At 52.5% G+C, this 17740-nt stretch overlaps 1 protein-coding gene and 1 long non-coding RNA gene across 2 annotated transcripts in view; one reads left to right on the top strand and one right to left on the bottom strand.

Annotated features, from left to right (window-relative positions):
• The window catches only part of SEMA4D (semaphorin 4D), a 98505-nt gene extending 95899 nt beyond the window's left edge, over nt 1–2606 (bottom strand). The window contains exon 1 of the mRNA XM_036933084.2: nt 2444–2606. The gene's annotated coding sequence lies outside the window, so the exon portion shown is untranslated. The remainder of the gene's footprint in view (nt 1–2443) is intronic.
• Nucleotides 2607–3088: 482 nt separating this feature from the next.
• On the top strand, nt 3089–5614 carry LOC130683173 (uncharacterized). The gene is made up of 3 exons (XR_008996788.1): nt 3089–3772; nt 4247–4361; nt 5227–5614. It is a non-coding gene; the product is annotated as an uncharacterized LOC130683173 (long non-coding RNA).
• Nucleotides 5615–17740: the final 12126 nt, after the last annotated feature.

Raw genomic sequence — 17740 nt, forward strand, 5'->3', positions numbered from 1 at the left:
ACTACCAAGCCCAGGGTAGACCCAAGACGGGGAAAAAGGATCTCCACCATGCCTCCATCCCTTCTGTTCACCATTTTCCTTCTTTTCTCCCTCTGCAACAAGAAAAGGTCAGGAGAGAGGTCCATGCCCTCGCTGGGAACTGCAAAAATAGCGCCTTTCTTTCAGTGACCACCCTCCACAGCCGGCCTGTGGAAAGTTCATTTGTGCATTTTTACAAGGCAGCATTGTCCCACAGCCCCCTGCACACCTGGACGGGTGACAGATCACCACTGCTGCTCCTAGAGGAGCCTGGGGACAGGGGACCAGGGGCACAAGGGCGCTGGAAACCACTGCCATCCACCTCACCTTCCCAGGAGTTCTTTTAAACCAAGCAAATTCTTAGTATGAAGGGGAAGGTCCTGTAAATCATGGAACAATCCAGAATGAATTAACTTCCATGGCAGCAGGGGCCTTATCCAGGAACCCTGGGTACACATGGTCAGGAGGAAGTTCTGTGGTCACCCTCCTCCCCAACCACAAATGGGACCCAGAGCGGGGCTGGGAGGGCTGGGAGACCTGGGCCTGTTCACGCTGGTGTGAGGAGGGAGGTTCCCCCCAACGCTCTTTGCAAAGCATTATTGATTATGCTGTGCGCTGGCATTATCAGTTGATGGTCCTCCCCACTCACTGAAGAGCTGGCCATTAGCGTGCACTCCCAAGCTCTCGCCAAGACTCCCCCACCTAGTGTGGGCAAGGAGCTCAAGATGAAATCTGCCTCACATAACCCACACGGAGGGGGTCACAAGTGAATGATGTCATGAAGATCATCTCCCTGCCCCCAACCTGCCAGATCGCTGCACACCACACCTCAGCCAGGTGGGTGCCCTGCCTTGTCCAAACCACCAGTGCCCCCCAGTCACCAGTTAAGAGGAGGGGCTCTGCAAGGCTGCATTTTCCAACAGACACGTGTGCCAGTCAGGAGGGTGAACAGAGGAACTTAACGGCACTATTTCAGAGGCAGACAGATGGCAGAGCCGAACATGGGGAGCTAGTTCCCCTCCATGCCAGCTCACAGTCCTGCCTCAGTGCATGGGAGGGACCCAGCAGGCTCCCTCTCAGTGCCTGCAATTAGCTTGTATTCTTTACTTGATTCACCTGCTGGATGCACTACAGACACTTCTGGCAGTCTGAAGGTCTGGCCAACCGGGGGACAGCCCTTGCCCTGGTGTGTTCCTCACCCTCTCCTCCCTGTTGAAGGTTTGAAGGTTTTACTCCTGGTAGTACATGGTGTGGGGTGTTCTCGGAGCAGAAGGCTTTATTCTTCTTTATTCTTGCATACGATGTGCAGAGACACCAACCGTTCAAGTGACAATTGGGCATTATGTCTACCAGAATCCTGGTCCTGGCACTGGCTGGGGCAGCCTGTTTCTGGGACACAGTAAACATTCCCAAATAACTGTGCCCAGGCAGCCAGCAGGCAGGCCCCAGGCCTGGGCAAATATGAGGTGACAGGCCACAGGGGGAAGAAAACTTCCGCTCGGTGGCGCCTAGTGGATTTGAATAGACGCCGACGGGAGGGCCAGCCACTTGGCCGTGTGCCCCAGGTCCGGCCTGGCCTGCAGGGCCCTGGCCACCCACAGGTCTGGATGTGCTCACGGTAAGCGGAGATTCTCAAAACAAAAGCCAAGCAACTTCTCTTGGCACAGGCTCCTGAAAGCAGGGCCCGGCCCTTGACAACAGGCCTCATTTCCAGCGAACTGCCCACCTCCAGATTCCCATGCACCCCTGCCCCAAATCCTAACTCACAGAAACCAAGACGACTGAGACGCAACCCCCCTTTCCTGCGTGTGCTGGCACAGCCCCAGGGGATCTAACCCCGCTGCTGGCCCAGCGGCTGCAACAGGTGCACGGAGGAGTGAGGCCGGTGACTCTCCTCGGATGTTCCAGAATCACGCAGCCAAAACCCTACAGGAAGCCGAGGCCTGCGGCCCTCAGCACCCCGCCGACGTGCCCCACCTGTCTGAGTGCGCGGCTCTGGGTAGGCGCACGGGGCCAGCGGCCTCCGCGACCGAAATAGCAGCCAGCCGCCAGGCCAGAGCTGGGCGGGGGCGAGCGGCGGGAGCAAGCAGGCGAAGTAGAGTGCCGCCCCGCCCCCGGCCCAGGTCACTGCACCCCCGCGCGCGCCCCGCGCCCCCGAGCCACCTGCGCGCCGGGCTGGAGGTCGGGTACAAGGAAGGGGTCTCGGGGTCTGGGGAGGGGCCCGGGGTCCCTGGAGGGGACTCAGGGAGGGTGTCGGGGAGGAGTCCGGCGAATCCAGGAGAGGACTCCGGGAGGGTGGGGGATCCGAGGCGGAATCGGGGGGCGCCAGGGCGGGGGTCGGGAAGCGGGGGCTCAGGGGCTCGGGGGCTGGTCCCGCCGCCCCGCGCACCTGCCCGCCAGCGCGCCCCTCCGCCCTGGCCCTTACCTGGCGCGGCGCGTCCTGGCGGTCCCGAAGGTGCCAACCCGGCAAGCACGGGCGCAGGATCCGCGGCGGCGGCGGCGGCTGCGGCGGCGGCGGCGACGACGACGACGACGGCAGGACGAGCGGCCGGGCTCGACTAGGGCGGCGAGGCCCGGCGCGCGGGGATGCTGCGGCGCGCGAGGGAGCGAGGGCGCGAGCGCGGGGGGGGAGGGGCGCGCGCGCAGGCCCCGCCCCCGCCCTCCTCCCCGTACGGCTCCTCCCCTGCCTCCCCACCCCTCTGCCCCGCCCCTCTCTCCCCACCCCTCTGCCCCGCCCCTCTCCCTCCCCTTTTTCACCTCCCTCCGCTCCTCGGGTCCTTGCGCCCCCTCCAGGGCCCTGCACCTCCCACCTCCCAGGTCTCCCACCATATTCCTCCGCCCCCCTCCGCCTATGCCCCCCAGTCCCCCAGGGGCTGCCCCTGCCCTGACCGGGCCTCTCGTGGGTCCAGCCCGCTTCTGATTAGCTGTCTAATTGCCCCCTTCCTCACCATCTGCTGATGGACCGCCTAGCCCCTTCTGGGAGCTTGACTTTCCCCCACCCCTTTCCAGGCCCCTCAAATCCTCAAGGTTTCCTCTAACCCCAGGCCTTCCTCTAACCCCAGGCCTGGGTGCCACTCGGCTGGGGACCTGATCTGCACAAATGTGTAGCCAAACCATGTGGGCTCCCAGGACAGTCCATTCTTCTAAGCAAATCTGACTTTGGGCAAGAAAATCTCACACCAGGCTCCCTGCCCTTTGCCCAGGGTGAGGTGGACAGGCACCTCGTCCAATCTAGGTTTTTCCCAAGGCCTTCCATGCTCCCATGCCAACTGTTTGCTAAGTGTTCTCCAGTCTCTACAACAGAGGGCCAAGGGTTCCCCAGTTTGGTACCTGGTGACACACATGTGCACTAACCCACAGGGGTGGGACCTGGGTGACCTCAGGAGGCTGCTCCCTTTCCCGTGAAAAGAGGAGTGACAGGCCTGGGACAGTGGCTGGCTGGGCCGAAGACCCCTGAGGGATTCTATCTGAAGAAAGGGACACAGTTGAGCCAGCTAGGATTTCCCCACATGTGGGGGTCGGAGTGCTCCCTCACCAGGCCTGGCCGCAGCTCTGTGGTCTGTGGTGCCTCCAGGGGACCCTGACGCTACTTTCCTGATGACGTGGCTGCTGAGAGCCAGAGCAAGAGTTTAAAAAGGAAGCCAGTTCTAAATGATCGTAATGGTCCAACAGCCCCTGTCCCCTTCCCAAGCTGGAGTCCTGAGAACCAGGCCTTAGGCCCAGTGGACCAGCAACAGGCCAGCAAAAGGTGAAGGTATTGAAGCTGGTGCTGAGGGGGCAGTGGGGTGGGTGGGAGCTCACCCCTTCTCCCTTTGAGGGGTAGGTCATGACCTGGAATTTGATATTCCAGTTTGTCATGGCCCAGTGCTTCCAAGGTGACTGTGGGAGCCCCATCCTGCCCCTCCCAAGAGAAGGAAAGGGCAGGATTTCTGCCACTGGGCCAAGAATCTCTGGTAGAGCCCACAGTACCTCATGCTCAGAGTTCAGTGATGACAACTGTACATGAAATGGGGAGGTGTCCTTGCCAGGCTCCCTTCCAGCTGGAGGGGCCCATGAATCTATGCTCCCCATGCCATTTGGATTAAAACTCAGCAAAAAGAGATGTGGGCAGGCTGTTTAACAGCATCCTTTGTCGAGAAGGGACCCACTCTTGGGTTCCATCACCTCAAGCTTTGCAGTGTGTGGATAGGTGGCGGGACTCTCATTTTCTCTCACTCTTGGACTATAGGACATGGTGCCCTTGTCTGATGCCTCAGGACAGCCCTCAGCAGGCTGTGAGTGGGTACTTGACACACAGGGAGCCTTCACCCAGGAAAATCAATGCATGCAGCACAAGACGGCAGGTTCCAAATATTTGCAAAACTGTCTGGGAAGGATTACTTCGTGGGCTTTGGAAGGGCAGGAGGACAGATGGGTTGAAATTAGATTAGAGCAGATTTCACCCACTGTGAGTGCTTTCTGGCAGATAAGTGGCCAGAGGAGCTGCTGCCCTAAAGGAGCAAGTCCTGTGGGGCCCGTGTCTAGACAGGCTCTGGGGCCCTGGCGGGAGCCTGCTGGAAGCACCTGCCTTGACGGGGTGACCTCGGCGCCTCTCCCAGCTGCTAGACCACACCACACTCCCACATATACATCTCGGCCTGCCCTCCTTCCCTCCTCCTCTGCGGAGCAGAAAGCACTGGCAAAAAGGAGGCTTTTGCAGCCTGACCTGGAGCACAAGTAACCCTCTCCAGCCAGTGTCCTGGCTTGTCTAAGAGGGGTAAGGGTAGATTCATGAGATGACAGCAGGCTTCCCACCATCTAGCACCTGGCAGGACCTCCTTTCCCTATGGCCTTGCCCAAGTCACGCAAAACGACCCAGTTTATCTTTTTGCTCTTGTTACTGTTTTACCTTCTATTCTGGGGCATCTTAAACATGTAAGAATAGTAAACAAGCCCTCTTTTCAGCTCAAGTGCCCCCAGTGTGTGCCATCCTCCTCCCTGGCATCTTGCCGGACATGTGGCGCCTTTCTGGAAAGCTGCATTGGGGCAGCAGCATGGAATGAAGGCCTTGCCAAGCCGTCATCTCTCTGCATGCCCCACGCAGTATTTCAGCTGTCAGACCAGAGTGTCACTGATTTTGGTTAAGGGGTATAATCTAGGCTTCCTAACACTCTTGGCGTCCCCAGGCACACAGCATGCTCATCAAGCCTGCCTTTGTCATGCTTACAGGGCGTAAACATTCCAGAGAGAGGTGCTGGCAAAAGCACTCCCCAGTTGGAACCAGGGGAGAGTGGCAATTGGAGAAGGCAGAACAGGCCACCAGCAAGCCGCCCATTAGCTTAACCAGAGCTGGTGGCCTCGGCTGACCTGCATCAGCAATGCCTTCGAGACCCCCAAGGCCACTTACACAGACAGCTGCTTGGCTGGCCTCTGGGCAAAGGCCCATCAGGCTTTAGTGCCCAGACTTGCAGAGCAGCATCTCCCCAACAGTCCCACCCGGCTGGGTCGGGCAGAAGGTCCCCTCAGATTGATATGTCAGTTACATATTGTAGCATTAATTACACTACACTCCTCTTTCAGTTACAGCCTGCACCAGGATCTACTACAATTGCTTCCTGGTGTGTTTTTTTCCAGTCTGGTCTTCATATTGAGCTTCTAGAGCTTAGTGAAGTCTATTGACCTTTTTTTTGGAATAATGCTTTTGCATAAAATAAAATACAGTATTAGGAAAAAAAGCTATTATTTTGAAATGCAGTAATGAAAGTTATTGCGATCCATTTGTTTTTTTATTTACATGTTGTGTAACACACTCTAGCAGCAGGCTTGATAACTAGTAATTATGAAGTTGTGATAAGCTGCCTGGTATTTTGCAGTGTGAAAATATCTGTGATTTCTGCTGGGGGCAGGTGGCACAGCTCTGTGTCTTCTGCCTACACTGATACTTGAAGGGGGTGCGTCATTTCAGTTACAGACCCATGGGGGAAATGTGTTTTTTTCCTTCCCACCCCTTCTATCTGCATGGACCCTCGAAAGGCTATCCAGATTAGCCTTAATAATCTTAAAAATCACTTAATATTTTAAAGTGAAGGGACTTTGTACCCCTAGCACAATGCCTGTGGAGTATCACCTCCAAACATGGTTACTGCATTAATGAAGGAAATGGGTCTCTGGGCTGCACAGGATGGAAGTTCAGCTCAAATTCCTAACTCACTTACCTCTAAAGGTGCTGCAGGTACAGCTGGATCAAGGGGCTGGATCTTGTCCTCTCCTGCTTTCTCTTTGGACCCTGCTTCTGCTTGGGTCCTGTCTCGCCACATGGCCACTGGCAGTCCCAATCCAAAAGGATTGCAGAGACTCTTTGTTACCAGACTGCGAGTCTCATAGAAGGACTTTGGTTGGCTCATTTGGGTCTCATGTCCATCCCATGAACTTGTAACCTTGGACAGGGATGGGGAGACACAGCCGGTCAGACCTGGGCCACATGTCTATGCCCACAGTGGGGTATGGTTGGTAAGCATGCAGAACTGTGGGGCTGGGTGAGGAGCAGCACCCTAGTGAACACAGGGTGCTGGGCGGACAAAACCAGCCCATGTCCACTGTGTTAGAGACAGAGGGTGAGTGAGTAATCACCTTGCATTCTTTTGTGGGCAGAGTTTCCTGCTGTTTAAAGAGACCCACAATCAGGGGCTTAACCAAGGAAGAAGCTTATTTACTTCTTATATAACAGTGTCTGAGGTGGACAGGCAGACCAGGGCTTTAGGCAGCTTTGCCATCCACCATCACAAGGCTACCACCCAAACAATGGGAGGGAAGAAGGGCACATTATCCAGTTCAGTGGGCCAGGAAGTGGCACGTACCACCTGTGTCCCATTGACCAGAACTAAGCCACATCACTGCATTCTCTGTGAGGGAGGCTTGACCATGTGGTGGCTAGCTGAGTAACTGTGTGGCCAGCTTGAGGTCCATTATGTTAAGGAGAAGAAGTAGGTATGCCTGCACAGTTAGGAACCACCACACACTCTAGTGTAATTAATGCTACAGAAGTGTACATGGAATACTACTCACCCCCTGGAATACCTGAAATTGAAAGTACCAAGAGCAGGCTAGGATGTACAGCCACTGGAACGCTCATCCAGTGCTGGTGGGAGTGTAAAATGGTGCAGCTATTAAAGGTAAACATACATGTGCCCTGTAACTTCCAATTCCTCTTCTGGGTATATACCCAACAAAATTATGTGCGCATGTTCCCCATGAGATGTGTAGCAGCTTTATTGTTACAACCTCAAATTAGGAACAGTCCAAGTGAACATCAACAGTGGAAAGAAGGAATCCAGGTGTATTCACACCATGGAAAACTACTCAGCCACGAAAAGGAAGAGTTCCACACAATGAAGTGGATGAATCTGTTAGATATAGTTCTGAGTGAAAGAAGTCAGACCCAGAAAAGCTCACTGTCTGCTAGCTGAAGTTCTACAACTGACAACATAATCAGTGGTGAGCAGAATCAGAACTGCTGTGACTCCCAGGCAGACTCTGATTGGACAAGGCATTGTAGGGCTAGAGCTCCACTCTCTGGCCCTGGGGAGCAGTTGGTTGAGTAGATGCAGGGGGCACAATGCCCTCAGCTCTGCACTGAGGCTTCTGCACTTTAATGCTTGTATGTTATACCTCAATCCAAAAGCACAAAAATGCAAAACAGGAAATTTTATGTAGTTGAAAATGATTGTTTGTTCAACTCTCGCTAGAGGCCCTGCCTTGGGTTGGGAGAAACCCAGCCCCCAGCAGAGCATCGCTGAGGGCAGAGGCTGCCAGCAGGCAGCAGGCATTATGTCCCTGAGAACCCACGTTTGAGTTTTCCAATGTGGGTGCACACAAGCATGCTGGTCTCATTGTCCAGAAAGGAGATGGGTTCTGGTGGCCTGTGTTTATTGCCCACTGGGTGTGCCTGTGGGGAAAATTGCAGTATTTCCAGAATCTCTCCCATGGCCTTAGTGCATCTCCATATCAATAGGTGTTTCCAAAGTGTGCAGAGAAGTAGTCTATCTCCATATCAGTAGGTGATTACAAGGGTGAGTGAGGGCATATCTAGACTGGAGACATTGGGTGGGGTCTCTTCTTATGCAGCCAGGTTGTGAGAGACACGGAATGACTGCTTGTAAGAAATAAACTGGTTTCTCCCACTTTATTTCTCCTTTTGACTGATTTCAGTTTCGAAGGTACTTTACTCTGGGATTTTCCCCTCAGAGATACATCTGGCATAGTTGGCAGGATCTCTGAACTAGAAATCTGTCTACTTGAGTGTGACCCTTGGGCAGGCTGCCCCTAGAGATGGTGGGGAGATACCCAGAATGGCTCCCACCCCGTCGATAGTGGGGAGGCCCCAATGGCTACAGCAGTAGAGGGTGCAGCTTCACCCAGGAGCCCCCTATCTGTGAGGCTTCTAATTGGAGAGCCCCTAGTGGGGAATTGGTCCAGGGTAAAGCACCTCCTAGAGGGGTCGGGCCTTGCCCAGAATTGGGGAAGTGTGGAGAAACTGGAAGCTGTGGAATTATCCCTCCATGAGATAGAAGACTGCTTAGAGGCCCTGAGTAGCAGGGTAGCAGCTGGCATTATAGGGTCTCTTTTCCTCAAGATAGTGGAAAGTGTTATTGAGGAGAGAGAGGGTTATCAAGGAGAGAGAGACACACACTTCAGCATTGCTTGGAGAAGCTGGGTGATGACCTATGGAATGCCCTTAAGAAAGAGAGACAGTTATTGAGAAGACAGGTCAAGCTCCTGGAAGATAGATTAGCAGCAGCGAGGAAGGAGATATCAGGAGAAGCCGCATTGCAGGAGGCAGTGGGGGAGGGGGAGTAAAGAGCGCTGCCTTCAGCCCCAGAGATGGTAGAGGAGATGTTGGGAGAGGATGAGGTGGTGAGGCCAAGGGCTGATCTTTTGCTGAGGCCACTGCCTGAGGCGCCAGCCTTTCCTGTATTAAAGGCCCACCCAATTGTAATTAAGAAAATAAAAATGCAACAACCATGGGCTCCCCAGGGGGAAGAGCTGCCCCCTCCCCAGGTTGTGGAGCACTCCATTCTACACCCCTATACCCAGGATGAGCTGGTGGAAATGAGCATCTGATATTGGCAGAAGCCATGGGAACCTCTGCCTACGTGGCTTCTGCATCTCTGGTATATGGGGGTGGAAAACATTGTCATGTCAGGTTCTGAAATGGGTAGACTGGCTTCCCTGACCACTCACCCTTCCCTCCAGCAACAGTTGCGAAGTGCCCGTCACAGCTCAGGAAATCAGGTGCTTCTGGATTGGCTGACAGCAGCCATCAGGGCAGTTTGGCCTAATCAGGGTGATTTACCATACTTACCCACTAGCTGGAAAATGTATGCAAAGCTCCAGCAGGTGTTATAGGAGCTGGGCATGAAAAATGTCTTCTATAATATGGACCCCCAGGGCCCCTGTAAGGAGTTGTTCACCACAGGAATGAGAAATCTGGTAGTGCATACATCTCCTCCATCTCTCTTTGGGTCCCTAGTGACTACTCTTGCCCCCCCACATAGAGCAACCGTAAGTAAGGCTACTCATATTTTAGCATATCTGGGGGAAGTTGAAACAATAACAGAAGGAAGTTCGGACTGTAACTGAAAGGAGAGGTGCAAAGGGCCCCATGAAGGTCTCAAGGACCCAGATGTGGGTTGATTTGACAAAGTCCGGGGTAGTGAAAGAAAAACTTGATGGGCAGCCCAATAGGGTCTTGTTAGAACTGTGGCACCAATTAAAGCCAGAGCAACAGTTCCAGCCACTGAGAGCCAGGACACGGAAGCCAGAGTCAAAGCCCCATGTCCAGCCTGCGTTTCTGCAAGACTTTCTCAGGGACAGAACTCAGGCTCTGCCTGAGCCCTCACCCCTACAGGACAATGATTGGGCATCATGGTTTGACTGGGAGGCAGTCAAGGTTCCCACCTTGGCAGACCTGGTGGGGACTGGAAGCCACATGTAGAATTAGCAATTCATTGGTCCCCTGTGAATGTACAACGTGTCCTGGCACTGGTGGACACAGGAGCTGACTGTTCTCTGATTCATGGCAACTCTGAGCATCTTCCTGGGACCCCTGCTGTGATAGATGGCTATGGGGGTAAGGCAGTTGGAGTGAAGAAAGCCCCAATCCTATTGGTGATAGGGCATTTACCCCCAAAGGAGTATACCTTGTACATTTCTCCATCCCTGAATATATTTTGGAGGTAGATATCCTGCAGGGCCTGTGGTTACAGACCACTGCAGATGAATTCAGAATTAGGGTATGTCTGGTAAAGGCAGTTCTGAGGGTACATGCTAATCATCTACCTGTAGCTCTGCTTATACCTTGGTAGGTGACAAATATTAAGCAGTATAAATTGCCTGGGGGGCACAAGAAATTGGAGAAACTCTACAGGAGTTGGAGAAGTTATACCACATAAAGCCCACTCTTAGTCCTTTCAGTTCCCCAGTGTGACCAGTGAAAAAGCCAGATGGCTCCTAGCGTATGACTGGACTACAGGGAATTGAATAAAGTCACACCCCCTTTGCATGATGCTGTCCCCTGTATAGTAGCCTTTATGGACACCCTCAGTCATGAACTAGGGATGTGGACCTTTCTTTTCTATTGACCTAACATGGGAAAGCCAGGAACAGTTTGTCTTCACGTGGGAAGGCTGGTAGTGGATGTTCACTGTCCTTCCACAGGGATAGCTCCACAGTCCCACCATCTGTCATGGACTTGTAGCCCAGGACTTGGCCACATGGAAGAACCACAAACAGTGTGGCTATATCACTACATTGATGATATCGTGCTCACATCTGATTCTCTTGCAGATTTAGGAGGGGCAGTTCCTAGAGTGCTGCCACATCTACAGGAGACAGGATGGGCTGGGAACAGCACCAAGGTTCAGGGCCCTGGTTTGTCTGTAAACTTCTTGGGGAATGTCTGGTCAGATAAAACTGAAGTTATCCCAGAAGCAGTTATACACAAGGTCCAGGTTCTCCCTACCCCTACCACTGTGGCAGTATTAGAAGAGTTTTTGGGTATTTTGGGCTACTGGAGAGTGTTTATACCGCACTTGGCACAAATTCTGAAGCCCTTATACTGGTTGAAATGAAAGGGCATCAGGTGAGACTGGGATGAAGCAGTGAAGCTGCTTTTACTGCTGCCAAGTGGGCAGTCAAGGTCATGCAGACCTTGAGTGTAATGGACTCATCAAGGCCCCGTGAGCTAGATGTTCATGTAACCAAAGATGGTTATGGATGGGGCCTTTGGCAGTGGCTTGAATGGACACGCCAACCTATTGGATTTTGGTCACAACTGCGGAAAGGAGCAGAGGTCCGGTACACCTTGATAGAGAAGCAACTGGCTGCTGTGTGCCACGCCTTGCTTGCTACAGAGCCCATCACCAGAACAACTCTGACCAAGGTAATAACCACCTGTCCCATCATGGGATGGGTGCGAGACTGGACCCAAAGCCTATGGTGTGGCATGGCACAGATGCCTGCACTGGCCAAATGGGGTGCATATTTACAGCAGCACAGCACCCTCTCTACTAGCCCCTTAAGTGGAGAGCCCCAATGCTTATTGGGGCCAGTGACCTTTACCAGTGGAAAGCAGGAAGAACTTGCTTTTGAGCCATTGGTATCTGAGAGTCCTTATCAGGAGGGAAAATCCCCTGTACCTGAAGATGCTTGGTACACAGACTGCTCCAGTTGTGGGCAGCCCCTAAAGTGGAGGGCTGTGGCTTTCCATCCTAAGACTGAGACAATGTGGATGGAGGACAGAGAGGGGAAGAGCAGCCAGTGGGCTGAGTTGTGGGCAGTATGGCTCGTGATCACTCAGGAGCGCCCACCACCCCGCCCGCATAGTTGTCTGCACTGACAGCTGGGCCACCTATTGGGGCTTGACCCTGTGACTACTGATATGGTGCCATGCTAACTGGATGGTTGGTCACTAGCCCCTTTGGGGTCAAAAGCTGTGACAAAACCTATGGGCCTCTGGTCAGACTAAGACTGTCCGTATGTCATGTGACTGGCCATTTGCCTTTGGCATCCCCAGGGGATGATGAAGCAGACACAGTGACCCACGTGCACTGGCTAGAAGGAAAGCCTGCCTCTGATGTTGCCTAATGGTTATATGATGGGCAAAAGACAATGTTGGGCTGTAGCCTGTTGGTGGGGCTTGCTGTTGACCTTTGAAGAAGTCAGCAGAGCCCAGAAGGAGTGCCTTGTGTGCTCTAAGAGGGACTTACATGGAGTCCCGCAGCAACATGGGACAACAGTAAAGGGGCCGATACCCCTTGTCAGGTGGCAGATAGACTATATTGGGCCTCTGCCTGTATCAGAAGGATATCGGTATGCCATGACTTGTGTAGACACAATTACTGGCCTGTTGATTGCTTTTCCTGCATGTCCTGCAGATCAGCAAACCACCAGGAGGGATCTAGAGCATCTCTTTGCAGACTATGGCCTGCCGCAGGTGACTGAGAGCTATCAAGGCACCCACTTTACTGGACATGCGTTACAAGAATGGGTGCAGCAATTAGGGAAAAAGTGGAAGTTTCATGTCCCATTTTACCCTACTGGGGCAGACATGATAGAGAGGTACAGTGGTGTGTTGAAATCTGGCCTGAAGTCGGACAGCAATAGTCTATGTGGCTGGTCAGTTTGCTTATGGACAGTGCTACGTAGTTTGAATGAGAAGCCACAAAAAGGAGCTTTGAGCCCTGTGGACATGCTAACACACCTTGCTGCCTCTCCTATACAGCTGTATGTGCAAACCAAAGAGGAGTTACTGAAGCCAGGATATGGTGAGCAGAGCAACATCCTGCCTGTAGCCCCAACTGCATTAAACCCTGGAGATACTGTAGAGTGGTATTTTATTCAGTAGAACCCAAATCATTTTGAAAGGGAGTATAAGAGTAAATAAGACATTTTATAGGACAGACTAGGGAAAACATTAGTTTGGGCAGAAAGGACTGCACGATGTAGATCTGCATCCATTTATGTTTTAAAGTAATTACGTGAACATATCAACAGTTGTCACATAAGACAGAAGTAAACAGAGTAAGACATGGCGACTGTCCTTTGTAGGACATCAATCTCAGCATGCTGGTGCTTTTTCTTTGGGTCTTTCCTGCCCTCAAACAAATGTGAATATGCACACACTCTTTTAAAAGGTCTGGTATCAATTTCTCTCTCTCTGTTTTAAAAGTGGGATGTATGATTTAAATGTCATTCTGCAGCTCCCTAGAGGACACCCCTCAGCACACACACTCCCTCTACTGCATTCCTTTTACAAGTCATTATGAAGCCCTCTCAGAGTCACATGTGCACAGGTAACAACGATTTAATCCAACCACACAGAAGTACATTTCGCAAAGATTTCTCACCCCGCCTCCTATTCCAAGCCCCAGAGAAACCACATTTCAATTCTGGGAATCACTGTGTCACTAACAGAAGGTGCTGTGTTTCTGTCGCCTGGTTCGTTGGCATCAGGCAGTAGCTGATGGCTTCTTGGGATGAGAGAGGACCATCTGCCGCAACATCTCTTGTTGCCCCATAAAATTTAAAATACATGCACTACTACTAGTTCTCTGTGGGTTTCCTGAGTATTTTCAGACACTAGGCCCCGGGGTTTCTCTTCCCCACCCACTCTCAGGGGGGCGCCGTGTAAGAGGAGAAGCACAGGCTCCTGTTCTCCGGCCCTTCTCTCCCACATCGTTCCACCTACTGTGCCTCATGCACTGTCTCAGGATTGTTTTTTACATTTCAAAATTTCTATATTGGAATCCATGTAGACCGATTTCAAACACAGAACTGGAAAGAACATGTGTGTGATTACAGTTGGAGCTATCGTATCGCGTGGGATGAGGGAGTGGGAACCACCTCAGGGACGTCCTGTCCAGCACCCCTTCCCCAAAGCTCCACAACCATGCAGTTTGCTTCGTGGTTGCGCCACAGCTCTGCTGTTTTCTGCTTTTGTTCTCCTGGAATTTCTCAAGCTTTTCCTCCTGAGCTCATGCCTTCACCATGACAGCAGGTTTCTGCCCTCTTAGTTTGATACTGTTCATTACTGTGACCCTGTTTCTCCCTGCAGACCTGCTCCTCGGAGCCCTGCCTACTGCCCCACTCCTGGCATCAGGCAGGCCCAGGCCTGTGTTGGTGTCTCGGCCACACTGCCTCTGTTCTGGGCAGGAGCCCTTTTCAGGAGGCACACCCCGGCCTCCCCTCAGAGCCTGTGCCAGCTGCCGGCCCTGCAAAGCTCGTGGCCGCAGCAGAATGCTAGGCTCCTTTCTCTCGCTGCCACCTGAGGCCCCCAGGGCGGCCCTCCTGCCCCTCAGACTTGCTGGTGGCCTATTTCTCTCTGGAGCTGGCTGTAATCATCTCTGTCCCTGGTTCTCTGAAGTTCCGTGAGCTGTCCAGTGTGGGCATGTTGTCTAGGATGGCTTGATGCATCGTTTCTTCTCCACAACTCCTTCCTCCCATTTCTCTTGGACCCTGTTGCTCAGAGGTCGGGCTACACAAATTGACCCTCCAGTTTTCTCGGCATTTCCCTCCATTACCACCTCCTACCTCTGTCCCACTGCTATATCCCCTCTGCTTTCTCTTTAGAGCTTCTGAAACTTCTGTCCGTCTGAACCTTCACCCGCAGGAGCTCGTCTTGGTCTGGAAGGCCCCCTACAGTGCCTCATTCTGGGTTCATGGATGCTCATGTCTCTTCTCCAAGATTCTTGAGTTCACTTTCTGGGGGGATTTTTGAATTTCATGTGATTTTCTGTACCACCTCTAGCTTCCTTTTCCTGGTGGGTTGATCTGCTTGTTTCTCTTTCAGTGGTAAGGGTTCCCCTTTGGTGACTGGGCAGCACCCTCAAAATCACATGTGAGCCACTGAGTTCCTGACTGGTCCCTGAATATGTCACCAGGGAGTGCTCAGGCAAGGACCAGCCCCTTCTCCAGGGCCCCAGCTTTCTGTGTCTTTTCTCTCTGGCTTTCCATTTCCCTGGGAAAGAACTCACTGACCTGCAGCCTGGACAGGGGTGGGGATGAGCCAGCTCTCAGGCGTTCCCAGGCTTTGCCGGGGCAGGGATGGAGAGTGACCTTGTCCCCCAAGGTAGATAGATTTTCACTCCCTGCTCCTGCCCTCCCCTGTCCCTGACATTTCTGAGGACAGAAAGCACAGAATGGGATGTGGATGTGGGAGTCTCATTGCTTCTTAGATTCCCACCCAGTTCTCCCATTACTCATCTCCACACTCAGTGGTCCCCAGTGCCCAGGACTTCCCAGGTTCTGTGGCAAAGCCACGTCAATGCTGGCCCCCTGCCCTTGTGGCTGGCCTGCTAAAATGTCTCACTCATCATCTGCCTCTTGCTTCCAAATGTTGCTGGCTTCTTTCAGCTACTGTCATCTCTTCTTCTATTCTCCTCATTGCTCATTTCTACCCCAGCATTTTCAGAGGAAAACTTCCAAACAGACAGAAAAGTTGCAAGAATTGGACGGCGAACATGTGTAGGTCCACACCAATTCTTTTTGAGTTCCTGGACCTGATTCCAATGCATGTGTGGTGTTTTCCCCCGCGGGACACCAAGCAATTCTCAAACACCAGCAGGGTGTCTGGGAGCTCAACTTAATTCTGATTCTTAATTGCCAGGACCTGGAGAGGGCACCAGACTCCCCAGGTGAAGGGCTCCCTCCTACAAGACTCCATCTCTCACTCCAGATGCCAGGCGCAAGCCTCAGGCAGTTTCTTGTGCTTCAGACCTACCGGCTACAGACTGGAGGTTCCTACAACCTCCTCCTTAGGTTTGATTAATTTGCTGGCGGAGTGCTCACAGAACTCAAGAAAGCACTTACCTTTATCACTGTAATAAAAGCTACAAGTTAATAGCCAGATGAAGAGAGACATAGGTCAAGGTCCCAAATAAAGGAGCTTCTTTCCTTGTGGAGCTTGGGGCCTGGCTCGGGGGCTTGTGGAAGCTTTCTGGTTCCCAGAGCTTGGAAGCTCTCTCCCACAGAGAAGCGGGATCTAAGAGAGAGAGAAGCTCTTCTGTGGGGGCAGGGTGGGGAGGGGTTGGGAGGGCTTCATTGCAGTCATGAATGACTAAATTATTGGCCATTGCCTGATTGACTAAAATTAAGTAAAACTGATTGACCAAATTATTGGCCATCCCCACCTCCAGCCGCCCTTGGGTGGGGTGCAAAAGTCTCTCATTAACATGGCAAGACACCCATTTCACCTTTAAGGCTCTGCAGTGTTTCCAGGAACTGTGGATAAAGGTCAAATATGCCTGGGAAATATGTATTTCTTATAACTCATTGAATTGCAACATGAATACCTGCCACGAATTCCATGTTAGCACATTGCTGCACTTGCTCCATCACACAGCTACTCAACCGTACATCCGACCATTAATCCATCTCATTTTGAAAAATGCACTTCTAATTACAGATGCCACTACACTTCTAAAGACATAATGTTTTCTATTGAAAATTGGTTTGTTCCTTTTTATGTTTTTAATACCCCTCCAGTGTCTGAGAGGCTCCTTGGACCCTTGGTTAATCTGGGTTTCTCCATGGCAGCCAGATTCTCTTCTGCAATTTTCCCAGGTGCACAGTAAGTTTTGGTTGTCTGTTCATTTGTAAGGATGAAGACTGGGCTGGCTGATTCATGGGGCTCTTTGCTTTCCTCTGCCTTTGAGAGTGTAGGTCAGTTTCCCCATGGGCACAGTTTCCTGGAGCTAATGGTATGGGGGCATCATGCAGGGGAAGGCCGGGTGTGTGGTGTCAGTACAGGGAGCAGCGACTAGCTGGGCTTCACCAGGTGTGGCATGTGGGATGTGCTGGCTGGCTGTGGTGTCCCTTAGCTAAGCTTCCTACATTGTGCAGGGTTAGCATGGGCCACACTGTTTGGAGGGCACAGAGACCTGTGAGCTTAAGGGGGCAAGGCTGCCCAACCATGGCCTCACAGTCTCACTCCCTGGGTCAGGGGCCAGGCCCGGCTGCTCCAGCATCAGCTGGGGCCTCTCTCAGCTTCCCCATCCCTGGGCCAGTGCATGACCTGCTCTGGATGACCCACATCACTAAGGCTGCTGCTTGGAGGCAGGGAGGGGTGCATGCAGGGTATGGGCCAGCCCATCTCTGGGTTCTAGCTCACGTGCACTGTCCCCTCACATCCACCTGCCCTTCCCGTGCCTACTCCTGAGCTTCAGAGAGGGCAGCCCCCTCGGGCTCTCAGCTCATTCCTGCAAGAGGTGGCGTCTTCCCCCATGCAGACCCCCACATGCCCACCAGAGCAATTTGACCACCTGAGCAGTTTAAACTCATTTTTGCAGGGGCACTTCTATTTAAGTTTTTGGTTTCCATGTGTTCTTTGGACATAATATGGAGGTATCATGCTGTTGTATTTATAATTAAATAAATTAAATAGACCTGATACTACTTAATGACTCTAGGAACTTGCCTACCAGGTGAAACTGGGGCTTTGTTTATTTAGTTGCAGCCCTTCATCATCCTTTAAAAATATGAGTCTCAGACTCCAAGCTCATACAAACCCAGGGAAACTTCCCCTCAGCCCCATGCCTTGGTCACACATTTTTCTGGGTGCCTCTCACTCTCCTTACTCCTTCTCTGGGCTCCCTCCAGATTCCGGAGCCACAAGCAATCAAACAAAGGCTTTCCTGAGAGTCTGCAAGAATTCAAGAGGCTCCATGCATGCATTCATTTCCATTAG

The sequence above is a fragment of the Manis pentadactyla genome, chromosome 3, assembly GCF_030020395.1.
Source record: "Manis pentadactyla isolate mManPen7 chromosome 3, mManPen7.hap1, whole genome shotgun sequence".
Taxonomy (NCBI): Eukaryota; Metazoa; Chordata; class Mammalia; order Pholidota; family Manidae; genus Manis; species Manis pentadactyla.